The sequence below is a fragment of the Heterocephalus glaber genome, unplaced genomic scaffold (assembly GCF_053883595.1).
Source record: "Heterocephalus glaber isolate CG9 unplaced genomic scaffold, H.glaber_assembly_v1.0 deba00001688, whole genome shotgun sequence".
In the NCBI taxonomy this organism is placed as follows: domain Eukaryota; kingdom Metazoa; phylum Chordata; class Mammalia; order Rodentia; family Bathyergidae; genus Heterocephalus; species Heterocephalus glaber.
Genome location: NW_028258413.1, coordinates 7444988 through 7453335, shown reverse-complemented (window position 1 = coordinate 7453335; position 8348 = coordinate 7444988). Strand labels below are relative to the sequence as shown.

Here is an 8348-nt window from a genome sequence, read left to right as displayed (position 1 = left end):
GGGGGCAGCAAGTCATAGTTGGGAAAGAGTCGGTTGGCTTGAACTTAAGGTTCTCACCAGCAGAATGACTTTAACCAATTTCATTCAGTTTTTAATGCTTTAGTTTTCTTGTATATATAAACAGAAGTAGTTATGAGAATAGGATGAATTAATGTAAGCAAGACACTTGACAGTGTGTGTCACATTCCGGATGCACAGGATGATTTTGCCGTTATTTTCTTATTGGGGAATAGCATATTGTAGTAAGTTCTGTCAAGCACCCAATGCAGAAGTAAGCACTCAAGAAAATTGGTTAAATTAAACTGCATTCATCCATCTTGCAAGGCAAGTATAAGGTCACACAAGGCAATGTTCAAGTAGGGAAGATGCACTTGGCTCTTTGAAGAAACACATGAAAACATGTAATTTTTATGGTTTTTATGGTTTTATAACTCAGAATGGGAAGGAGAGGGCGTTTAACTAAAGATGCTGTACAGGGAAGCCAGGCTCAGTGGCCGTCGCCGCCCACTGTGCCCCTCCTGTCCTCTGCTCGCCAGTCTTCCACGGCTCCCCGCTCCTTTCCCCGGCTGCCCGCCCGCTGCAGGCTGCCCGAGAGAGCTGCCAGGAGCTCCTAGGAGCCTCAGGTGGTGAATACTTTACTGGGAACTAGAAAAGTGCTCCAGGAGTAAAAAACATGCCTCCCAAGTCCAAGCATCACCTAAATGATGATGATGTCACTGGTTCTGTGAAAAGTGAAAGGAGAAATGTTTCAGAAGATGATTCAGATGAAGAAGAGGACTTTTTTCTAAGGGGACCATCTGGACCAAGATTTGGACCTAGAAATGATAAAATTAACCATGTTCAGAATCAGGTGGATGAAGTTATTGATGTCATGCAAGAATATATTACAAAGGTAATTGAAAGAGGGGAGAGACCAGATGAACTACAGGACAAACCAGAAACCTTACTGGATACTGCAACTGCTTTTGGCAACAGATCCAAACAGCTTCGAAGGCAAATGTGGTGGCGCGGATGCAAAATAAAAGCCATCATGGCTTTGGTTGCTGTTTTTCTTTTGCTAGTGACCATAATTCTTATAGTTGTGAAATATCATATTCGATCTGATGACAGAACTCCTCATTAAACAAGATCTGGGAAAATAATAATAATAAAAGATTGCTGTGTAATTTAAATGAGACCTATGTATATAACTTTTAAAACTTCTTTTTCAAGAAACTAAGAGGCAAGTATTGCTTCAAATTGGAGCACTGAGAATATCCAATTATCTTCTTCCCTTCCAACAAAATGTACTAATTGTACAAAGCAAAGATAACTATTTTGCTGTATTCCAAGGATCTAATTTGAAACTAGATACTTGCCAGTTCATTATTTGTGTATATAGTCAAACACTGAATGACAGTATTTCATACTAATATTTTAGTGGCATAAGGTCTTGCATCATTGCATTAAGATGAGGTCAGGCTCGGGGTCTAAAAGCCTATGTAGAGAACCAAATCATTCATTATGTTAAAGGAGATCCATAACCATTCCACCAGTGTTTGCAAGGATGTTATTCTTTTTATAATACATTTACTCTGTAAGCAGTTTCCACATGTTTATAGGTGTAACAGAAACTAAATGTTTCTGCCTTCGATTGTAATTAAAAACATTCCAATAAACCTATTTTTGACTGTACAAAGGAAAGTAGTCTAATTTTCTGGTATTTGAACCATAGAAACGGGAAAGTTAAAAAGTGTGAGAAACATAGTATGGTACCATAAAACTGAAGATAATAAAACTGCTGGAGAATGTCACTGGAATATTTAAAAATGACCAAAACAGAGCTGTCAGTCATGGTCAAGTCTGTTACCAGCTAAACTCCAATAAGGAGGGACCAGTCCTAACGTAAGTGAAATCCACTTGTAACTTTTTCCTTTATTTTTATCCGTAGTTTTTCTCTTTAATTGTAACTGTTTTACCAGAAGCACTAAAGCTAGAAAAATCATCTGTTTTAAATTTTCTGTCTTCATCATCCTTGGGGAGATGCATGTTACACAATCAAGTGTCCAAACCAACCGTGATGATGTACAAAGTTAGGAGCATGGATAACCTGAATGTAGACGAATCAGTCAGCCAGTAGCCAAAGGCTGAGTGGTCACCATTAATCCTTACCTGCTTTTATAGTGATAAAATGTATTAGTTTTAAAACTTGCCAGCCTCCTTGTTCACGTGAGTCAAAATGAAAATGCATACTAATGTCTGTGAGGAGAACCACTACAATAAAATTGGAAACTCTGTAGAAACTTGTGCACATGGACATCTTAAATCAGAAATAGCATTAATGGAAAGAACCAGTATTTAAAAAGGGAAAAGAATGATCCCATGTAACAGTTTTTATTTCTTTGGTCATTTTAATTCAAAATATATAAAACATAGGACCTGGATGTTTTTGTTCGTATGTTTAATTTTACAGTATTAATACTAAGAAACAATACTGTTTAGAAATTTGAAGGAAGAAAGCAGATTGAGAGACATTCAGACACTTGCAAGTTATAAAGTTATAAATGCTAAATTTTATGGTTTGCCTAGAGGATTTGAAAAGAGATAAAGGTCTTACATATTATAGTTTTGTTTCCTCTCACCAGTAGTGTCAGTTAAGTGAACAACATATGAACTGTTAATAAATCTTTGACTAAAGAGGGTACCTAAGAAAGAGCATTTTTAGAGTTTCAGTATGTAATATTCCAGGAATGGAACTGTTGGAATAGGCAGAATCAGTCCTAACATACATACGTGTATCCTTTATTTGTACTGGAACTAGACCTGTAAGTGAGATTCATTTTCATTGGTATAGAAATCCGGCTCCCCTAGTATACTTCTTAGTGAAAATGAAGATTATTTCTTTAAAAGACTCCACATTTCCAGTGTTCTTTTAATAAAATATGCCACTTTTGAAGAAACAACTATTAAAATTATGAAATTATTTTAAAATTTGTAACCATGGAAATAAAGGAAATATTTATATGAGAAGCCAGCACAAGCAAGTTACCAGAGTTTACAGAATAAACTCTGGAGCACACTGACTGTGCCTGTCCTGTGTGCCTCTGGAGTACACCTGTTGCCTGCTGAAGGGTCAAGGCCTTTCCTGATTTTTTGGAAGCAAAATGATTGTTTAGAAGAGTATCTCGTGATGAATTCACAGCCATCAGGCAACATCCCATAGCCCAGTTAGTTTAGGGTTCCTGTGTGTGAGATCTCAATTTTCCAGTATCAGAAACAAAATCTGTTAAAACAGAGCGATCTCTTAGGGGAGGGAAACTCTGAGATGAGCCTTTGGTCCTCCAGCTCACAGCTGAAGGGAGTTCACAGCTGCAGGACAGGAAAGGGAAGTCTCTCTGGAACCCGGAGGGTCTCTGAGTTGGGAAAACAGAGCTGAGAGACTGCAGGATGCCAGGGCAGCTGGAATCCACATGGTGGGGAGCCAGGGAGGAGAGCGTTACCCAGAGACACAGGTCTAGATCTCCACCACCGAGGACTCCCCTGCACGCTCAGTAGAGGTCCGAGCAGCGCTCACATGTGAGGAAATGATCCAGCCCTGGGAAAGAGCTAATGTAACAACCTTCAGTGGGAACAGATTATTGGGAATAGATTATGCCTCCCCAACCAGAGCAGAAAACTACATGGCCATCAGAGAACCTAGGAGGGTGATGCCTCAGTACTGGGGCCAAACTGGCCCTGGCCAATGGATCCAGTGTTCTTGCCTAAAGAAACCTAATAGAAAAGCATAGAGGGATAAATGTTTTTGACTAACTTAAGTATGCCACAGGATGCAGGCCAAGGATATTTAAAGAATACAAAAAGCCTAGTACTCAACAAAGCACAAATCATAATGTCTGGCTTGCAAAGAGAAAGAAAAATATGACCATAATGAAGAGAAAAACCAATCAATTGAAATCGACCTATAATGACACCTATGATGAGAGCAGTAGACAAGGGCGTTAGAACTCTATCATCACACCATTCCACAAGCCTGAGAAAGGAGAAGTGTCCCTGGACCGGGCATGAGGGTCCCAGAGGCTGAAAATAAGGAGCCTATCTGACCCCTGCAGAATAAGTTTGCAGGTTTGCTGACTCCTGTTGTGGAAGAAGAATTTTTAGGATGCATCAGTAAGAGGCAAGAGGAGGGTTTTTTAGATTTTAGGATGCACAAAAGAACAGAATGTGGGTGCTCAGAGAAAGGAGATGCACTAGGAGCTGGGGTTGGGTACATTTAAGGTTGTCTCCAAGATGGATGATCTAGGATGTGTCCTCTGTCTATCACAAGCCTTCTACATGTGTTTGAAGTCAAGACCTGCTACCCACCAATATTGCTGCTTCCTGAGGATAGAGGGAGTGTAGTTTATAGGTGAGGACAGGTTGAGAGCCCAGATTTACAAGCTTATTGTCATTAAGACATTTAAGAATTTTTTTTGAGTGATTTTCCTGAAAGGGAAAAAGGCTTGAGTGACTTTTGTGTCTGGAAGTTGCAGTTTTTCTTAAAAGTATAATTAAAAAATCTATTTTTTTTGTCTCCTTTTTACCTAATTTTTATTTTTTAACCTACCTCAGAAGAAAGCAGGAGCATGGGATGTAAATTAAAAAATGTAAAAAAGAGACCCAAATAAAATTTATAGAGTTATAAGTACAACAACTGAGATTTATAGCAGGTTAGACACTGCAGAAGAAAAAAATTAATGAACTTGAAGACACTTCAATAAGAAACTACTATACCCCAGTGAGAAATGCAGTGAGAAAAGACTTGCTTTTCACACTGAGCTGAAGGGCAACTCAGGTGACCTCAAATGCAGGAACATACAATCCCCCAAACACAGGAGAGGGACACCAGGAGAGAGAAGATGTTTGTGAACAAAACGGCTAGAAGTTCGTCAATCTAATTTGATAAATTCTAACTTACAGGTCCAAGGAGTTAACTAGGGTTTCTAAGCACAAGAACATGCAGAATCACAGTCGAAGCGCTAAGGTGGTAAGAAGAGAAATGGGAAGAGCAGCACACAGTGGGGTGGAGACGTGGGACAGGCAGAGACACGAAGGGAAGGCGAGGGCGACTTCCCCTCAGGAATAATGCAAAGTAGAAGACGGGGCAGGGAAATCTTCAAAGTACAGAAAGGAAAGAAAAAAACACCATCCACCTAGATGTTTCTACCCGGAAAAAATATATCTTAAAAACAAAGGCAAAATAAAGACTTCAGACATAGAGAACTGGAAAGAATTTCATATAACCAGACTTACACCCCGAGGCTTCCCAGGCAGAGGGGAAAACCTTGCCGGAGCACTGGGTCCGCACAAACAGAGGAAGCACGACTGAGGCGGTGATGACCCGGGCAGACAGACAGCACGCTTAGGAAACGTGGGTGCTGTGCTGCCGCCTGGAACCTAAACTGATCAGCCAACTTGGCTGAACACTGAGTCAGTCTTTGTTCGGATTAAACATTGCTTACCTTACGAACCACCCCTTCTATACCTAGGTGTCTACCTGAGAGAAAAGGCAGCACAATAATACGTTTACATGAATATTCGTAGCATTTTCATTCCTCCATTCCTATTTTCCTTCTTTTCTCACTTAAGAGCCAATTCAGATGGGGGGGGGGAATCAAATAGATGGAGCACTCATCTACATGGAATAAAGGAGGGAATAAGTTAAAGTTCTTGATCTCATTAAGCTTATGTTGGGGGTGGTACTAGTAATCTAAAAACAGAAATTGTTATAAAAAGTCCAGTAAGGAGCCAGGCATGGTGGTGCATGCCTGTAATCCCAGCACTGTAGGAGGCTGAGGCAGGAGGATCATGAGTTCAAACTGGTAAGGATAAATGCTGGAAGAGAAATGAAGCAGAATAAAGGAATAGAGGTTGATGGGGCAGAACTGTGTTGACATAGAAGATTGGAATAATCAGTAAAAGTCTCTCTTTTATTGATCCTTGTGTCCAGCTTAGCACATGAAAATGTGTTGAATTTGTAAATGTCCTTAAGCTTTAATAAATGTTGTATTCTATGCGAACTTATTTGGGAGAACTCCTATATAGAAAATTATCCCCTCTGTCCCATAGTTGCAGATCCAGCTTCATGATCCTTTCAAAATTTAAAATGTCTCAGAGTCATCCAAGCTTGCTGCAGGTCAGTTTGAAGCTGTAGAGAACACTCATGTTTAGCTGTAGGTTGGAAATAAACATGGTAGCCTAGGGATTGCAAAGACAGCCGAACTCAAATTATGACAATTTTGTCATTTTCTGTGGCCACTTGGAGCTTTTAGTGATTAAAATGTATAGCAATGGAACAGAGTTCTAATTTTGCAAATAACTGCACCTTTCTCTGATAATAGAATTTTAAGTTCTTCCATAAACATATATTCGTCTCTGTCCATGATTATTACTGGTCATAATTTTGCCCTATGCAGAAAGACAGGTGTTAAAGTTTTGCCTATCTCTGGTGTCAGAGTTGTGTTCAGCACTGGCCGTCAGGAATTATAAGCAAGACCTTGTAGGGTGTTTGTGCTCTTACCCCACCAGCCTGTCCCCTGAAGAGCATCCCTCCAGGCCCTTCCAGCCTTCTGGGCAGTGCCAGCTGCTGGCTTTGAGCGAGAAGACAACATGGAGAGGGCGGAGCAGAATTTGAGAAGTCATTTCATAAAAATACTTGAAATATGTCTTTATGGAATATAAAGGAAAGGAAGACTACATTTCTGTACCATCGAGTTGGGAGAAGTGAGCAAATAGAGCTACTACTTAATTCAATCTTGCTTGCGCGCACAGGCTGGTAAAGCCTGGAAAATTTGGGTTATATTTATTTGAGCCACAAGATCTTCATGAAGAAGAAATACAGGCAGATATGTAATCTTTGTTTCTTTCATACATACACAAAAGTAGGGAAATGTCTAAATAAATCTCACCAGTAAACTGATACATGGATTTTAGCTTCAGTTCCCATATTTCCTCTTTGGTGCCTAATATATTTGAGCAGGTAAACAAATTTGTAGAGTCCAACAGAAGCATACACACTTACCATCAAGTGTCCTGTTATAGTAAAAGAAAAAATGAGCTGTTCTTTTTCTCCACTAAAGAAAACATTGAAGACTCTGAGTGACCGGCAAGATTCTATTTCTTGACCCAGGTCAGAGTTATGAGTTCTGGCCTGATGATAGTTTTAGAGCCATACCTTTGTTTCAGGTAGGTCATTTTGGTCCTATTTTAAAATAAACATGTAAAAATGCAATAGAGAGAACCTCTAAGACTTAACTCAGGAATGAGTGCTATATTTAACACTCACAGAAAAACTGATTTACAAAAATATGACATGACCAATGATGCATGTCATTATATTGTATACCTAAAATGTACCAATAAAGTAAAATAAAAAAAACACAACATGAATCAAAGTGCAGCTAAACTTTGATCTAGTATTAGAGTTCACCAGTGATTAGTGGGCATGGCCAGCACAGCCACGCCTTTGCCCCTGGGGTGGAAGCTGCATGTTGGGGGTGGCTGAACACAGAAAGCTAAAGGCCTGGCACCACATCACCACTACCACTGTGTTCGGCTGCCCCACCCAGTTTCCCGATTGAGAGTGAACTTCAGTCTTGTCTAAGCTACAACCTTTTCAGCCTTTGTTTCAGCAGTTCAGCCTAACAGATTTTTCTTTCCTAGTAGTTCCTTTTCTTTTCTTTTTGTTTTGCTAAAGGCATCTGTTTGACCTCAGCTTAAATACTGATTTTTTAAGGAACAGATTCTCTGACTTCCCAAACTAGCTGAGTTTTTTGCTAGGACACTATAGTACTTTGTAGACCTCATCACACTTTTAAATCTTGTTTTGTGACAATTTACAAAGTAAATGAGGATGAACATAAGTGGGGAAAATGAGCTCAATCCACAGACAGCAGCTAAACTGGCAATTCGCAGCAGAGCCTCTCTGCCCAGCAGATTGACCAGCTGACCTGGTGCTCATCTGCCAATGTGTTCCTGAGAATGAAAGATTTAAGTCACTGAGTTCTGAGATGACTATTTTTCAGCAATGCTTAATGGATGTAAGGTGGTACCTCAACTTCTCATGATGTTTTTAGGTGAAGAGCATGAGGGAATCGGAGCAACAGCAATTATTTTTAATCCTTGCTGTCTTGTCATTGAAAGACCCAATCATGGAAATGTAGTGCAGCTGCTCTGCTGGTTTAAGGAGGGAGTTGACAAACCTTCTAGATACAGTAATACAGTACTTCAGCTCATAAATTCTTCCGTTTGCAAACAATTCAGTTGGAAAACAAAAGTGTTTGGCAAAATTTTGCTTCCATTCGCAAACTCCACATCAGGTGATAAACACGACC

The 8348-nt window shown here is 39.8% G+C and overlaps 1 pseudogene; it reads left to right on the top strand.

Moving 5' to 3' along the window:
* The first annotated feature begins 673 nt into the window (after positions 1 to 673).
* On the top strand, positions 674 to 1123 carry LOC101711888 (vesicle-associated membrane protein 4 pseudogene; annotated as a pseudogene).
* The last annotated feature ends 7225 nt before the right edge of the window (positions 1124 to 8348 follow it).